The sequence below is a fragment of the Pteropus alecto genome, unplaced genomic scaffold, assembly GCF_000325575.1.
Source record: "Pteropus alecto unplaced genomic scaffold, ASM32557v1 scaffold577, whole genome shotgun sequence".
Classification (NCBI taxonomy): domain Eukaryota; kingdom Metazoa; phylum Chordata; class Mammalia; order Chiroptera; family Pteropodidae; genus Pteropus; species Pteropus alecto.
This window is the reverse complement of record NW_006440152.1, coordinates 94,010-110,111: the sequence shown is the minus strand read 5'-3', so window position 1 is coordinate 110,111 and position 16,102 is coordinate 94,010. Positions and strand designations below refer to the sequence as shown.

Here is a 16,102-nt window from a genome sequence, read left to right as displayed (position 1 = left end):
TCAGAAACTGGCCCCCGCCCCTAAAGTTTTTAAAAAAAAAAAAAAAAAAAAAAAAAAAGTTTGTTGAAAGAATGGGAGCCAAGAGACTGATCTCGGTTTTCCTGCCCTCCACTTCCCAGTTCCCTGCTTCCCCACACCCCTCCCTTTTTCCCCTCTGGTGCCAGCAACATTGGCTTTTATAACCCTGTGGGAGTTGAACAAATGTTGGCGCTTGCTTGAACTTTAGGCCTTATCTATTTGGCTGCTTTCCCCAACTTTTGCCTACAAGATTTTTTTGGTTAATTGAACTTTCCAGTTGTTTAGATTTGGGGTAAAAGGGAATAGACTCTAATTATTTTCTCTTAAAAGATCTTTTCTTTCAGCTCCTGTTGGATGAGAGCAAAGAAAGGTTTGTGGGTTTTTTTTTTTTTTGGTAAATGGAGTACTTAATTAAGCAGAATATATGACCATTCATTTATTCAACAAACATTTACTGAGTTACCACCTCTGCCGGAGTCTCTGTGCTAGGTGCAGAGGTGCACCTCTGTGCAGGGGTGCACAGTGGATAAGTAATGGCTCCTGCCTTCCGGTGCACTTATTAAATGAAATATAGACAACGAATTTGTTGTGAATAATCAAGAGTTGTACAGAGTCTTTTGGGTGTTAACATAGCACTTTATATTATATACATTAAACATGCTTCAGCCATGCAAACAGTGGAGTCATTTCTTTTCAGGGAATTGTTCACTGCATGAATTTTATCTTACCTCCCCACTCAGACATACTTTCCATTTTGTGTAATAGTATGGTTTATAAGTCATCTTAAGGTCTATGGCCTTTTTAAAAACGATAAGCTTTAGGTAAAATAAATATGACATAGCAGATTTTTTAATATTTTAGTTCAGCGTTTTGTATCACTGTATAGAGAAGTGAGAAGAGGACGGCCAGGCCAGTGTTCCTTCCTGTGACTTAAAGCATCTTATAACAGCAAATTGGGTCAAAAAAATATTTTTTTGTGGTAAACTTTGAGTTATGGATAATAATGGATGGCAGAATGCAGAAGAGTGGATAATACTAAATAGCAGCTCAAGTAAACCTTTGTCCTCCTTCAGGGCTACCTTCTGAGATCTCTGAGAATTCCTGTTTTTGAATAGTGCTAGACCATTTTTTAACTGAGGCACTTTTGCCCCCAGGGGACATTGAACAACACCCAAAGACATTTTTTGCGGTCACAATTTGGAGTGCAGTATGCCACTGAGAGACCAGATATGCTGCTTTAACATTCTGTAGCACACAGGGCAGCTCCCCCACACAACAAAGAATGATCTGACCCAAAAAGTTAATAGTGCTAATGTTGATGTAATTTCCTCTACAAAATGCAGTAAAACCTAACTTCAGACTTCAGGAGAGTAGAGAACAATGACGGTGTCTTGATGTGACTTGAGTAGTTGGCTGAGTTCACTTTTCTAGTCTTAAAAGTGACTAGTTTCCATACATGGACCTGAGTAATTAAAAAGACCAATAACAGCTACCATTTATGGTAATTTGTGCCAGGCACTTGTATATACGGTACTTTTCTTCATTTTATAAATGAAGAACCAGGCTCAGAGAGATAAAGTAACTTGCCTTAAGTCTCACAGCTGGTCAGAGTTGGAAGTGGACATCAAAAGTGAGATTGTCATACTCCTCAGAAGTTCATGGTTTTAAGCACAGTGTCATACTATCTCCCTTGTGGCATGCTCTATTCAAAATTTTAAAATTGCTACATGTCCTATATACCATTGAGCTTGTTTGAGAGTAATTAAAACCACGAATGTTAAATTCGATCATGCTTAGAATAAGTCACCAGGGGTAGGGAGGAGAAAGGGAACTAACATTGTCTAAAGCCTTACTATAATTTTGGAAATACTCGAGTTGAATTTATACCCATTATGTAATTCGATCCTCACAACAACTCTGCAAAGTGGTTATGATGCACATTTCACAGACAAGGTTAGTTAAATACTTGTCTAAGATTGCACAACTAATACATGGCAGAGTTGGGATTTGAACTTAAGTCCCGTGACTAAGTCATTGTCCCCTGCTGCTTACTTTAAAACTTGGGGTTGATAAAGGGTGTGAGTTGAGGGAGGCTGCAGAAAGGTGAGTAGCTGTCCCTGTAAAAAGTAATTTCAGAGGTAACGTGTTATAGATGATGCATTATATTTAGGTAGAGAATGGAAAGGTCAATTACTGTACCTTCCTCAACTGAAGAGAACAGAGTTCAACATGGAATTTGTTCTGGAGATCTATCCAAACCAAGCCTGTCGTTGTCATTTAGGAGAACTTCATTCTCTGTCTTACCGGAATTTTTAAAACACTTTTTTGATAACCATAAAAATGGATGTTACCAAATTGTGTTTAGATCCTTTCTGCAGCTCACCTTCTGCCTTTCCTAGGACTGTTGTACAGAACTTAGTAATGGTAGAGTTTGGTTTTGTCATCTTACATAGTTTAAACATTCGTTTTTGCTATAGAAGTTGTCAGAAGTTCTTTTTATAAAAAAAAAAAAAGTCATCAGGTTCATACGTGTGTGTTTTCCATACGGGGTGTTATGTTTTGTTTTGACAGCTAAATATTTATTTTAACATTTGATGTCATATTTTAGAGCATAAAAAGAGGAAAAATAAGAAACAGCCCATTAGCGATCATATTTTGTCTGGCAAGATTTTTTTTTCGTGGGTAGAAGAAGGACCTCATGTTTCATTTCACTTACTTTAAATTGGAAAGGAATTTTAACCATAATTCTCAAGGGCCAGGATGCTGGGGGAAAAAAAAATGTTATTTAGATAAAACGCACGTTTTGATTTCCACATAGGACTGTGAGGCATAGATTCTGATTGTAATAATAATGTCCTGATTCTGACTACGGCAGTCAGCCACTTGGGTAATCAACCACTGTGTATGGACATGCATTGTGATACTGCCTGATTTTGTCCTCTGCTCCCCGCTGCCAATCATTTCAGAGTAGACTTGAGAGATCTGATAAGACTTGTAAGAATACAGTAATCCTTTTGAAAATCTAATTTTTTAATAATAAGAGTGGTACTTTTTCTTTGTAGAAAATACAGAAAAGACTAAAGAAGAAAATAAGAATCAGTTATAATCTACCATCCAGAAATTAGTGACAATGTTTTATATTTCTTTTTAAAATGCAGTGATTTTTTTTTAAATAGTGGACTCAAGTCCATTGCAAAATCTCCAACTTAAAAGTGTAATCTTAAGTTATTTTTTAAACCTAACCAAAAGATTTTCTGAATTATCATTTCATCTCTAGATAGAAGTCATGATTCTAAGGAGTGAAATGAGAATGCTGCCAGGGAGTTGGAGAACTGTCCTGTGGCCTCTTTATGTAATCTCCTTAAAACTTCTCTTTCTACAACTTGAGTGATAGAATTTCAGTGCTAGAAGGGGCTGTCATATCCACTCCCCTTCATTTTACAGATGAGGAACTGGAGGCTCACAGAGGTCAAGTACCTGATCCAACAGAAGTTTTAGGTCCTCCAGAGTAGGTAAGTTTTTATTTCCTAATTACAAACTTTGCACAGTCAATAACTTTTTGTTGGCTTGTCCCTCAAAAGAACAAGCTTTTATGGTGGAAGTGTATTAACTATACTAAAGGATACCAAAAAGACCAAGTATTTCCTAATTTCAGAAAATGGTCAAACCAGTTGTGAGCAGTATAGGAATTTTCCATATTATTTGCTTTATTGAAATTGAAGATTAGAGATGGAGAACCTCTTTTGTGCATCTGTCCCTCAGTTTAATTTCCCCTGGCCTATGGGGCAAGTACCAAGTACCAAGGCATATCAAACATGTCTGTAGTCACAGAAATGAAAAACGAATTTATATGAGTCTTTACACATGGTAGCCTGGAAAACCACAATTAGAGCTATTGCTGCACAATTTTTTTTTTCTTTATAAAATGAGATCTGTTAAAATTATGGGAAAGAAATTTTAAAGATTGCATATTCCAAACTTAGGTAGGAAGTTAACAAATTGTAGCAAATACTGGGTCATTAACACACACACACACACACACACACACACACACACACACACAAATTGTTTTAATCTGGCACTATTAAAAAATAAGTTCTTTAGCTTTCCTCCCTGTCTTTCCCTGCCCTTTTCGTTTCTTTCTGCAGTTATGTGGCTCACTCTTTGTGTCTCCTTTGTGCGTATGTCTGTTTCACTCTGGGGGTGACTTTCCAGCTGATTCCACTTTCCTTTTTTTCCCCTCTGGCTCTCTGTGTATCCACATCAAGTTCATCTGCCGCTGTGTCTCCCTTATCCCCCATTCACCAGTATTACAGTTGCCCCAGCCTGGACTGGGCCAGGTCTGTTTTTCAGCCTGGGATGGGCAGGGAAGCTGCTGTCCAGAGCAGGTGTGTGCTGAGAAGAGCTGGTGTCACTTGATACAGAAATGTCACTGATAAAACAGAATTAAACAAAATACGACCAGAGGTTACATATGCTCTATAAACATGTGAACCTGTGAACACGAAATCATCCCTTCTCTACAGCCAGGGCCCCAGCAAATGCCAAAGCTCCATGAAATAATGAATGTGGGATACTCATTGCCAGGGGCTTACTATTTGAACAAATGAGAAAATTGTACCCTAGCCTAAGGGTGTGTTCTTAAGTAGTTTTCATGCCTGTTCCTCATTATTACCTGCTAATGAGTGTGTGAATTGTCAGTGAGCAACCAGCTCTTCCAGTTTCCTGTAGCACACTGTACACCTCTTAGAAAATGGATTTTCCTCATATAAACCAAAGAGATTTGCTTATACTTTATTTTTGAAGTACTATAGGTATAAAATGCACAGAGAGAAGATATGTGTATACTCTTTTTTTAATGAACTGAAACCTAAAAGAAAATATCAAACATCAAAATAACTCTACTAATTATAGAATTTTTATTTTATTTACCCACATAAAAACTCTCTAGATCTTATATTTATTCTAAGACATAAAGTGGTCCATAGATACTCTCTCTAATCACAAGAATTTGTAATATCCACACAGTTTTATGTTTACTTTTCAATAATAAGGAAATGAGAGGTGGGGGTGCAGCGGTTTTATCATCAAGGTTTTTTGACAAGGATGATACAAAACTAAATTTCTGTGCTCCATTAATTAATAAGTTTTGTCATTCACTTTTAGTTTTAGAATTTGGATAAGGCTGTTTGACTCCTGTCGAATTTTAAATGTGTGATTTATTAGGAAGACATTAAGGATTGATTTTTCAGTGACTCTCTGCCAGGCTTAGCTTTACACATCATTCTTGCTTGTGAAACTGATTGCTAGTGTCTGCCTATAGACATAATCAATCATCTGGATTCTCATGTGGCCAGGTGAACTGAAATAACAGATGGCTCCCATCCTCCAAGGTTACTTAGAGACTCAAAAGTACACACACACACACACACACACCCATAAATTATGAAGTCTCAAATATCATATCACTAAGACATAGTAATGAATTTAGACAGTTGAATTAACAAAATTCTGTTTTTCAACCGTTTCTAAGAAATACTTTGTAAATAATTATAATTTCAAATACTTGAAATGATAAAGTAAAGACCTCAGCCAGATAGCTTCCGGAAGCTTAGGAGATACTGTAAGTCCCTTGGCAAATATTCTCTATCTCCAGATGCCAGGGTCAGTTCAAGATTTCAGATACTAGGCCCATTCCCTTCTAGACTACAAGAAGCTCTACCTCTTTTTAAGGAAGGAACTAGGAAGGAATTTTCCAATGTTGTTAAGTACACCTAACCACACTAAGGAAAGAAACCAAGTGGCCAAACCACTAGGAGGCAAAAGCTTGTATTTGTTTTGCATCTGTAGATAAAGCAATCTGCCTTTGTTAGAGCCACTTTTTTAATATCAACTTTTCCCCTACTTTATTAAAGAATAATTAACAAATATAAATGTATATATTTAAAAGGTACAATCTGATGATTTGGTATACATATATATTGTGGAATCATTATCAATGTAAGTTAATATCAAATTTATTGAGTATTGCTTACATACAGAAAACTATCCACTTAAGGCATATAATTTGATGAGTTTTGGCAGATGTAAATAACCATGAAACCACTGCCACAAACCCCCACAAAAGTTTCCTTGGGTCCCTTTTACGGTACATTCTTCTCTTTGTGCATGGCCCCAGGCAAACCACTGAGCTGCTTTTGTGTGAGAACCACTTTCTAAATTTAGATTTGAAAATTTGTGGATCCCTCTCTAGCCAAAGACCAGATTTATATCTAAAATGCAATTTTCTTCTCTATGTTTAAGGTAAACTAATACTATCCCAATTGTGTAAAAACGAATACCTAATAATTTTGCATGCAAGTAAACTGCAGCATCATTATTAAATAATCTCATTACATACTTGGATTGAAGGGAAATTACAGCAAAAAGAGAAACAATTCTGATAAAATAGAAAAATGGTATACGTTCTGCTGAAGTGGCTACAATGACAAGTCAGATTTCTTAAGAACAGGACAAATAAAATAATTTGAATTTGACTTCATGTGTATTTGTAAAGTAAAAGTGAAAAATGAGAATATATATACGGCCAGCTAATGTATGTATATAATTATGCAGGAATAACCCTATCCCTTGAGACTTCTAAAATATTTGAAACAGATTTAAGAGGGAATTTTCTGTGCATAGATGTATCGTCTTTACATACTTACATGAGAAGCAAGGTTTTAATATGCTAAATATTACTTTCTCATTGATACATTCATTTGAACAGTTATTAGGCAATGTAAGGGCCATAGTATTGAGATGTAGTTTATCCCTTCTTCACTCACCCACTCAAAAATTCATATAACTCTGCTTTTATGTCTAGCTGGCTTTCTGTTCCATTGCTATCACCCTGTCCTACATCCAGTCTCCATCTGCGACATCTGATTTCTACTGTTTTTCTTCTTTCATTTTCTTCCTCATCTTATTCTGTCTCCTGATGTTGCCCCTTATGTTACCCTGCTTTCTCATGATACAGCTGTTTTTATAAACATCTCCAGACTGAGTCGTCAACAGACTGACTAATTTCCCCATATCAGATATCATCTTAGAGGCTGTTTTCTTACTCTTTGTATTGTGTTCCAATAATTTCTTCAGACTCCTTTCAAGTTTGGAGCCATGCTGGAGGTTTGAGAGTTGTGAACTGTTGGTTTTCAGATAAAGTCAAATATGTTTGCAGGGCTATGTTATAGACAGTCTTTGAAACCATGAATCATGAAAAAGAAATGAACGATTTACATTATGATAACTCTGAAACTTCCTTTTATAAAACTAAAGCAATCAAAGTTATCTTGAGGTAAAGTGATTGATTGCTCCTCAAAATATAATGTAAAGGATTTTTTTTAGAAAAATCTTCAACATTTGTCAAAATCTATAGAATACGCAACACCAAGAGTGAACCCTAAAGTAAACTACGGGCTTTAGTTAATAATAATTTATGAATAATAGCTCATCAGTTGTGACAAATATACTACAGTAATGCAAGATACTAGTAATAGAGGAAACCGGGAGGGAGTGCTGAGGTCTATGGAAATTGTACTTTCCACTCAATTTTTCTATAAACCTAAAACTGCTAAAAAAAAAAAATCTATAAATTAGAAAAAAAAAACTATACATTTAGGATTCAGAAATACAAAGAATATGTCAGGCACTTTTTATTATTAACATGTAGATTAAAGTGCAGCGTTTGTTCTTAAGTACTAGTAAAATAAGAGAAGTGCTTCTCTTTGAGTGACATAACTTGCATCACAGGTCCCCTGAAAAGTGTGTTAGCTTCTGAAAGAGTGGCCCTGTACTGCTAACCACCATCAGGTTGCACAGTAGTTACTGGACAGGTCAGTGTTAGTATTGGGTTGGGACTTTGCCACCATTAGGGCATTGTGCCATCTTTGAGATGGAGTGGAGCCCCAGACTTGACAAATTTCCTGCCCTGTAACCCAACAAGTCCTTTTTTGACCCTTGCATTTGTGGTGTCACTAGCAAGAGTGACATTTGGTGAACTCATGGCAACTCTTTGAGCTAATATCCAGGTCAGAGTTTGATTGCTTTGGGCCTAAGGCTATGCCAGGGCTTGTAGAAGAATTGACCTAACACCAGAACCTCTATGCAGATACTCAGTATGGTCAGTAAACTCATGTGAAAAGAGTAGGTTTTTAAAAGTCTTATTGTAAATGGTTTCTATAAATTGGAACTGGGCAATTATTATGAGCAACCACAAGCATATGTTGCTTTCTTGAGTTGGCTGTGAAGCAAACCATTCTATGGTAGGTGGTAGTAAGCAGGGTGGGGGGTATTGGATCTGAGAGAGACATTGAAACGTGAGGTAGATAAGCAAATGTTGTGATGATGTTAAAGTCACTGGAAGAGAAAAAACTGACAAACCATCAAGGATTAGAACATGAATGAGGGTGATCACTTAAGGAATGGATATCTTGGGGAAGTGGTTGTTTAAGGAACGTGTCCATTAGTTCTGTGATTAGACCTAGGGTGAAAAACTTCATACAGTTACCCGAAAAAAAAAAATACTAATAAAGGGGAGAGTTGGTTATAGAGTTCACTTATTTAACTTATTAAAATTTATCTTGTCTATCAGAAGTAACTGTTAGATATGGATCTGTTATGTATACTTATTGTTATACCTGTTACTAGACAAACTTACACAATTTTTTCTTGGCTTCACTGCCTATCCGGTTGACTATACTGTACATGTGATCCTACCTCTGTTAGAAGCAGTAGATCTTAACAGGGGAAAGGGGAAAGAGCGAGAACAGGAATAACTCTCTCAAGTCACAATTCATGATGGAGGCTGGGGATTCCAGTTCAGTTGCCAAGATCACGGGTTACTCTGTGCCAGTAGTGAACCAAATGGTAGCACAGCAAATGCATTCCTGTTGTCACCTTCACAATTATACCAAGTTCTGTAACTGACTTGATATTGTACAGCAATTCCTGTCCATTGTAGAGATGGCAAAATATTGATCTGACCAAATCATAAGGTATAAATGGGCATAGTCAAGTCCTGAGGCCTAGCATGGTCATGCTCCTCCTAGTGAAGCTGCTAGAAATAGCTGGAAGGTCTGGGGAGGTGTAATGGCCATGGCATACAAGGCAGGTGTATGACAACATCTTTTTGCTCCTTGCTGCTCACCCACTGCTTCTCACAGCCCTTTGGCTCCTCTTCATCTCCCTTTTCCTCTAGCTCCTCTTTATTCTTAATTCAGTTACTTGTAGGTTTTCTGTTAAGGAACAAGGAGGGCCTCATCACAAAAAAGTTAAGGGACCATTGGCCTTAGTATTCCAACTACCAGAGCAGAAGACGTTGACTTCCTTAACTTCCAGGTTTTCTCTGCTGCATTGGTTTGTAAGGTATAAAATGGAACTTAGAGTACATTATAAACATCTTCTGACACATAACTTGAGAGTTGAATTGTGTCCCCATATAAACTTATCATTCCTTCCACTTTTAAAACGCCTATAATTTGACTTTATGTTCTTATTACTGACCCTATAGCAGATACCAGCAATGTGTGGACTGATGTGAAAGATTTACTCTATGGCTAATTGATTGGAGCAGGGCTGCCCAATTGTCAGCACTGTGCCAAACACAGTTTATAAAGTATGAGGCAGAGTACTTCATAAAATGAAATCAGCAAATGTTTATTGAGTGCTTACTCTATGTGCAGGGCACTTTGCTAAGGCTTGCTAGATGCTGTGGCGAATATTAAAAACAGAAGTGATCTCCTCAAGCAAAGAACATCCATCCTAATTGGAGCTGTTAGAGATGCATTAAAGATGTGGTGGAAAGAATATTGAACTGAGGGGGGTGGTGGCGAGTAGAGAATTGGGAGTTTTGAATCTTAGCCCAAGTTCTGCCAATAACCATCTTGTTCTTGATCCCTTGGGCAAATCACTTCCCCTCTCAAGGTCTCAGTTTGTAAAAAGGGAATTGGAGTAGATAATCTCTTAAAACATTCTGAGGATTGGTTCATAAACAAATGTGTTAAAAAGTTTAACAGTACAAAGCAATAATAAAAGAGATTCCAGAAGATGGTACATTTTGGTTTTACCAAATAAAGTGCACATATAATAGTTACTATTGTATGTACAGTAAGTCCTCACTTAACATCGTTGATAGGTTCCGCAACTTTAAGTGAAAACAACATATAACAAAACCAATTTTTCCATAGGCTATTTGATATAAACAAGAGTTAGGTTCCTGTGGCATCTCATCAACGTTATAGCAAAACAGCATTGAATGAAATGATGTTATTCGAGGACCTTCTGTATATAGTATGTATATATACTCTGTAATTATACTAATTATGACTATAGAGCAGCAGTTCTCAAAGCGGGGTCCTTGGACAAGCAGCATCAGCATCACCTGGGAGCTTGTTAGAAATGCCAATTCATGGGTCCACCCCAGACTTACTAAGTCAGAAACATTAGGGGTGGAGCCCAGCAATAAGTTTTAACAACCCCCTCACTCCCATGAGATTCTGATACCTACTAAACTTTGACAACTATGGGCTGTAGGAATTTGGGGTAGTGGTTCTCAAACTTTGGCTGCACATTAGATTCATCTGGGGGACTTGGGGGGCACTGAGACATCACTAGTTCTGGCTCCGCAGATGCACCCAATTCAGGAATCACTGGTTTATCGGAGGGTGGCATGAGCCAAAGCACCTATTCTCCACTGGTGACAAACCTCAGTGGCAGGGAGTCAGCCAAAGCCAGTGTTGAGTATGAGGGAAAGTGAAAAGTGGGTTTGGATCTGATTGGAAGGCCTTGAATTTCATGCTAGAAATTTGGCCTTTAGATTACAATGGAGGAAGCTCTTGGGGAAGGGAGTGTGATACATTCAAGGTAGTATGTTTGAAAGATTATTCTGGCAGCTATATGAAGAAGGGAGCATGCCCATAGTTAAGTCTGATGAAGTAGTGTAAGTGTGAAGTGATAATGGGCCAAATTAAGATTGTAGAAATGGGATTATAAGGAGGAAAAAGTATGAAAGCTCTTTTGCAGGACTTGGTGAAAATCGTGGGCGTGAGGGTTAGTGTTAGAATATCTGGCTCAGGAGTTCATCTCCGACTTCTGGGACAGCCAGTGCTCTCTGCAATGCATCTACCAGAATTGTCATGTTTTATGGATCTGTCCTCATTTTTTTTGTCCCCCATCGTTTTGATTTAAGAGTTCTAATTTGGAGAGTGGGTATTCCCCAGTGAGTTATATAAAAATACAGAATTGTAGTCACCCAGAAAGCTACTCATGATCATCACGGCAGGGGGGAAAAAAAACCCTGTTTCTCTTAATGAAAGAATGCTTGGAGTTTTGGGAAAGTTGTAAACTTGGCAACGAGTAATTCAAGTCTATCAGTCAATTAAGTGAATTTTTATATTATCATTTGTTTTATTTGGGAGCTGTTATAATTGTCATTGAAAAGACATCAATCTCCATATTTTTAAAACAAAACAAAAATACCATTGAACATTAGGTCAAAGAACAAGAATTTCAAGGTTTTAACTTTTGACTTTAGCAAATATTTGTTGCTCCATTTTTCTTGCTGGATTTTACCATTTTATTTTATTTTTTTTGCATTGTTCCCATTTGTTTCCAATGCCTAATCATTGTAGTTTCCTCTGTTCTGTTATTGATGGCTTTTTAATCAAGCATTCTTAATGTTTTTGTTTTTTACTTTTCTATTTTTCTTTATTTTCATAAAGCTCATTAGCCAGCAATTATGCAAAAAAACACACAGAAAAATAGCTATGGTCTTTTTTAAACCTTTTGATCCTTGTCACCCATTTCTCTCACCCCCCTACTCCCTGCCTCTGCCAACCACCAATCTGTTCTCTGTAGTTGAAGTTATTTTTTTGTTGTTGTTTTGTTTTGTTTTATTTTAGATTACACATACAAGAGAGATCATATGGTATTTGTGTTTATCTGACTAATTTTGTTTAGCATAATGCCTTCGCAGTCCATCCATGTTGTTGAAAATGGCAAGATTTTGTTCTTTTTTATGGTCGAATAATATTCTATTATGTATTGTATCACAATTTCTTTATCCATTTATCCATCGATGGACACAGGTTGTTTCTATATCTTGGCTATTGTAAATAATGCTTAAGTGAACATAGGGGTACATATATCTTTTCAAGTTAGTGTGTTTCTTTGGATAAATACCCAGAAGTAGAATAGCTATATCATATGATAGTTCTATTTTTTTTGAGCACCCTCCAAACTGTTTTCTATAGTGGCTCCACCAGTTTACACTTCCATCAGTGATGCACACGGGCTCCCTTTCCTCCACATCCTCACCAGCACTGCTGTTTGTTGATTTATTGATGATGACCATTCTGACAGGTGTGAGGTGATTTCTCATTGTGGTTTTGATTTGCATTTCCCCAATGATTAGTGATGTTGAGCATCTTTTTATGTACCTGTGGGCCATCTGTATGTCTTTTTGGAAAAATGTCTATTCAGACCTTTGGCCTATTTTTTAATCAGATTGATTTTCTTTTTTTTTTTTTTTTTATTTTGCCATTGAATTGTATGAATTCTTCATTTATTTTGAATATTAGTCCTTTATCATATATGATCTGATACATGATAAGGTAAGAGATATATGATTTGCAAAGATTTTCTCCCATTTAGTAGTTGCCTTTTTATTTTATTGATGTTTTCCTTTGCTGTGCAGAAGCTTTTAGTATGATGTAGTCTCACTTATTTATTTTTGCTTTTGTTGCAAAAGTAGTCTCAATGTTTTAATACTCCAGTCAAAAATAAATATATTTTTATTATTACCCTTTTATGACCAAAAATTATTTAAATTTACATCCAGAAGTGGCCCATAAAAAAAGAGTTCCTGAGTGTTTAGTTGGGGCATGGTGGGGGCACTGCTTATCTTTCCATCTTTAGTGCGTTTATAGGTTGTGTCATATTGGAGAAGAAAGACACTTTTTATTTACTAGTTTAGAAACCTATAAAGCAAATTCGATGTTTTGAAGGATTACCTATATTCCAGAGCAAGGTTTAAAAATGGCTAACCACTGTAACTTTGGTAAAGCACTGCACATTTTAGTTTTTTGAAGGAACTGTAAAAATCTAGAGCAAAATCTAGAGTGATCACAACTTTAAACATGTAGTGTACATCTAGTAGATACCTTTTAAAAATATAACCTGTCTTTTCCCAAACTGAATAAAGATAAAAACCTTTCTCTTCCAAATCATGAAGAATATTATGATTATACTATATAAAATAAATGTAGAAAATAGTGCAGAATAAATGACCTTCTAGATGTAGTATAGAGTATATCATGAGATACACATCACCAGATATACTTTATATTAAATCTTAATATAAGGAAACAAAATTAGATCTTATTATATCTCTATAATGTAATATCCTTTTGTTTTTATTAATTTAAGATATTGTTAAAGATATGATTATTTTGCAGATCTTGATTATGTCGAAATTATTAAAAATGAGACATCTTTCATCTGAACCATTTATTTATAGCAGTAAATTATTTTGCTGAATGAGAACCAGTTTATTAGTTCTTATGCTAAAAGAAGTGAGCCAGTGACCATCTCACTTGTATTTATTATGTTTTATGATAACATTTAAAATGTTTTTCGAATGCTGCATACACCAATGTTTCTGACTATCATAGTAGTGTAAGCATTTGAATAAAAGTAGAATAATTGAGAAGTCTAAGCTGCCTGTTACCATCACAAGTGTACCTAATTAAGAAGATATTTGGGGCTCACCGCTCTTTGGTTTCTTAGGTGGGAGAGAATATTCTGAACGACATGATTAAGGAACGGTTACCATGACAATCACATTTAAAGAATTTAGAGGAGACAATGAATCTGTGGGGCTCATCCATTTTGATTGATTCAGCTGGTCTTTTAGGCTCATTCAAACAGCTGCTGTCTCTGGATTTTATTTTTCCACACAATTCACCCAATTGGTGATTTGGGGATCATTTAAGCTTGGCTGACAGTAGTAATAGACTCTCCAGTGTCTGTGACCACAATACTATTGTTAAACCTGAAGGAGAATGATTGTGTATGTTAAATGTCACAAGAACATAGCTACTGGCTTCTTCTGGAATGATGTAAATGGTTTGTCTAATTTTACTTATTAATTCTGTCAGGGTGGGATAAGATTAACATGATTTATTTTTAAGTATGACTGACCCTAAAGTGTTTGGGTTTTATTTTGGATTACTTCGCTGTCATCACATTTTACCCAGTGTGTTTGGCTGCTGTTCTGTTTTTATTCTTGCGCAATATCATCAACACAGTTTGTATTACATCTGGTCAGAGGCACAGTTACACGCTGCAGATTCAAAAATACACATAACTCTACCTGCTATGTGTCTTCATCCTCCCAACTCCAACTAAATGTTAATAAGTGAGACACACTAGCACAGACAGTAAAGTGAAACAGAACTAAAAAAGCTGTTAAAATCTCGCTGTACATTTTTATCATTCTGTGCAGTCTGGTTATTCATGGTGAAACTATAAACTGTGGAACCAAAGACTCTCTGGCCAGGGTCCAAATTGGAACCCAGTGTGAGAGCCCTGCCTGCTCAGCCTTTGGGCCTTTCCCTCTTCTGCCCTCTAGAGGGTGTCAGGGAGCATGACAGGCAAGAACTTAACTGACAGGGAGAGCCAGTCTTGGTGCGGTTACTAAAAGACAAGTTCTCTGCCCCTCATCCATGGGGGTCCCTCAAAGTCTGAACTTACAGAGGTGGAGAGCATACAGAGATAAGGAAGGTAAGGTACTGGCAGGGTTGGGGTCTTAGGGAAGAAGCTATTCTGGTTCCTTAAGCAGATAACCAGATTCCTTCAATTAGAGCCCAGTATGTATTGAATCCATCTCCAGGAAAAATTGATTCTGGAAGCGTAAGTAAAATGAAATAGTATATTAAGGCTAAAGTGTGATGGATTCAGGTTTCAAGTTTAAGTTAGATTGAATTTAAAGAGGGGTATATGTGGTACTATTTGTGGCAGCATATGAAATGGTTATCCAAATTTGATAACATTTGTACTGTGCCTGCTATAATTATAGTGAGAATTATAGATCTGATATTCAGTGAGTACCTTTCATGTGTGTGGCATTATTAAGTGCTTTACATGCATTGCCCTCTTGCCACCTTACAGCTCAGGTAGGTTACCATTATGATGTCAAGAGAGATTGCACAGCTAATATGAAGTGGGGCCAGTATTCGAACCCAGGCATTTTGATTCTGGAGCCCTTGCTCCGAACAGCTGTGCCATGCTGCATTCTTGCTGCAGCTGCAGGAAAGGGTGTGGCATCAACTTCTAGATACAGCAAGTTCCACATGAGCAGGATGTGAATGGTGGGAGATGAGACTGAGCAAAGCTTTTTATATGTATACACCATTTTAAGCACTGGCAGATAGAAAATAAGGGATTTCAGTCCCTGCCACGAATAAACTTGAAGTCCTGTAGGACAAACAACACATAACAAGAAATAATGCATATTCATAGGATAGAATATGAAAATATTATCTCTGTTTAAGTCTAGGTAGGAAGAGGACTAGAAGGAGTTCCTTTGAAGTCACTTTCAAGCATTCACTTTTGCAAATTAGCTCTTCATCACTGACACACATTTGCTTTCTACTGGGCTTGTGACCTGGCACAGGGGAACCCTGTCCCTGTAGTCAGCAGGCTTGTCCATTTTGAGTTCAGAAGACTTATCTTCAATTATGACATTTGTCATTAAGATCTCTAAACAGATGAACCCATTAGCCTGTTTAGGTAACTGGACCAGCTATTTTCTGGTACATTAACATTTTAAAATCTCTAGCCACGGCTTGTTTGGTAGGGAGCCTGAAAATGGATGGGGGGCCGGAGGGGCTCAGTTCTGAGCCTGGTTATAATCCTTGGTTTATGTTTGCCCTGTTTCATTTGGTAGATACTCCTTGAGAGCCTCCTGTGTTCCAGGCACTGTTCTGGCCATGGGATTAGAGCAGTAAACAGAATAGACGGGCCCTCCACTCAGGGAGCTCTTTCC

The 16,102-nt window shown here is 37.0% G+C and overlaps 1 protein-coding gene across 2 annotated transcripts in view; it reads left to right on the top strand.

Moving 5' to 3' along the window:
* Positions 1 to 16,102, top strand: part of FHL1 (four and a half LIM domains 1) — a 56,905-nt gene that overhangs the window by 3,984 nt on the left and 36,819 nt on the right. Inside the window, exon 1 of one of the 2 annotated variants that reach the window (XM_006917181.3) lies at positions 3,463 to 3,530. The exons of the other annotated variant lie outside the window; for it this stretch is intronic. The gene's annotated coding sequence lies outside the window, so the exon portion shown is untranslated. Of the gene's footprint in view, positions 1 to 3,462; positions 3,531 to 16,102 lie in introns of those variants that run through there. 2 annotated transcript variants of the gene reach the window in all.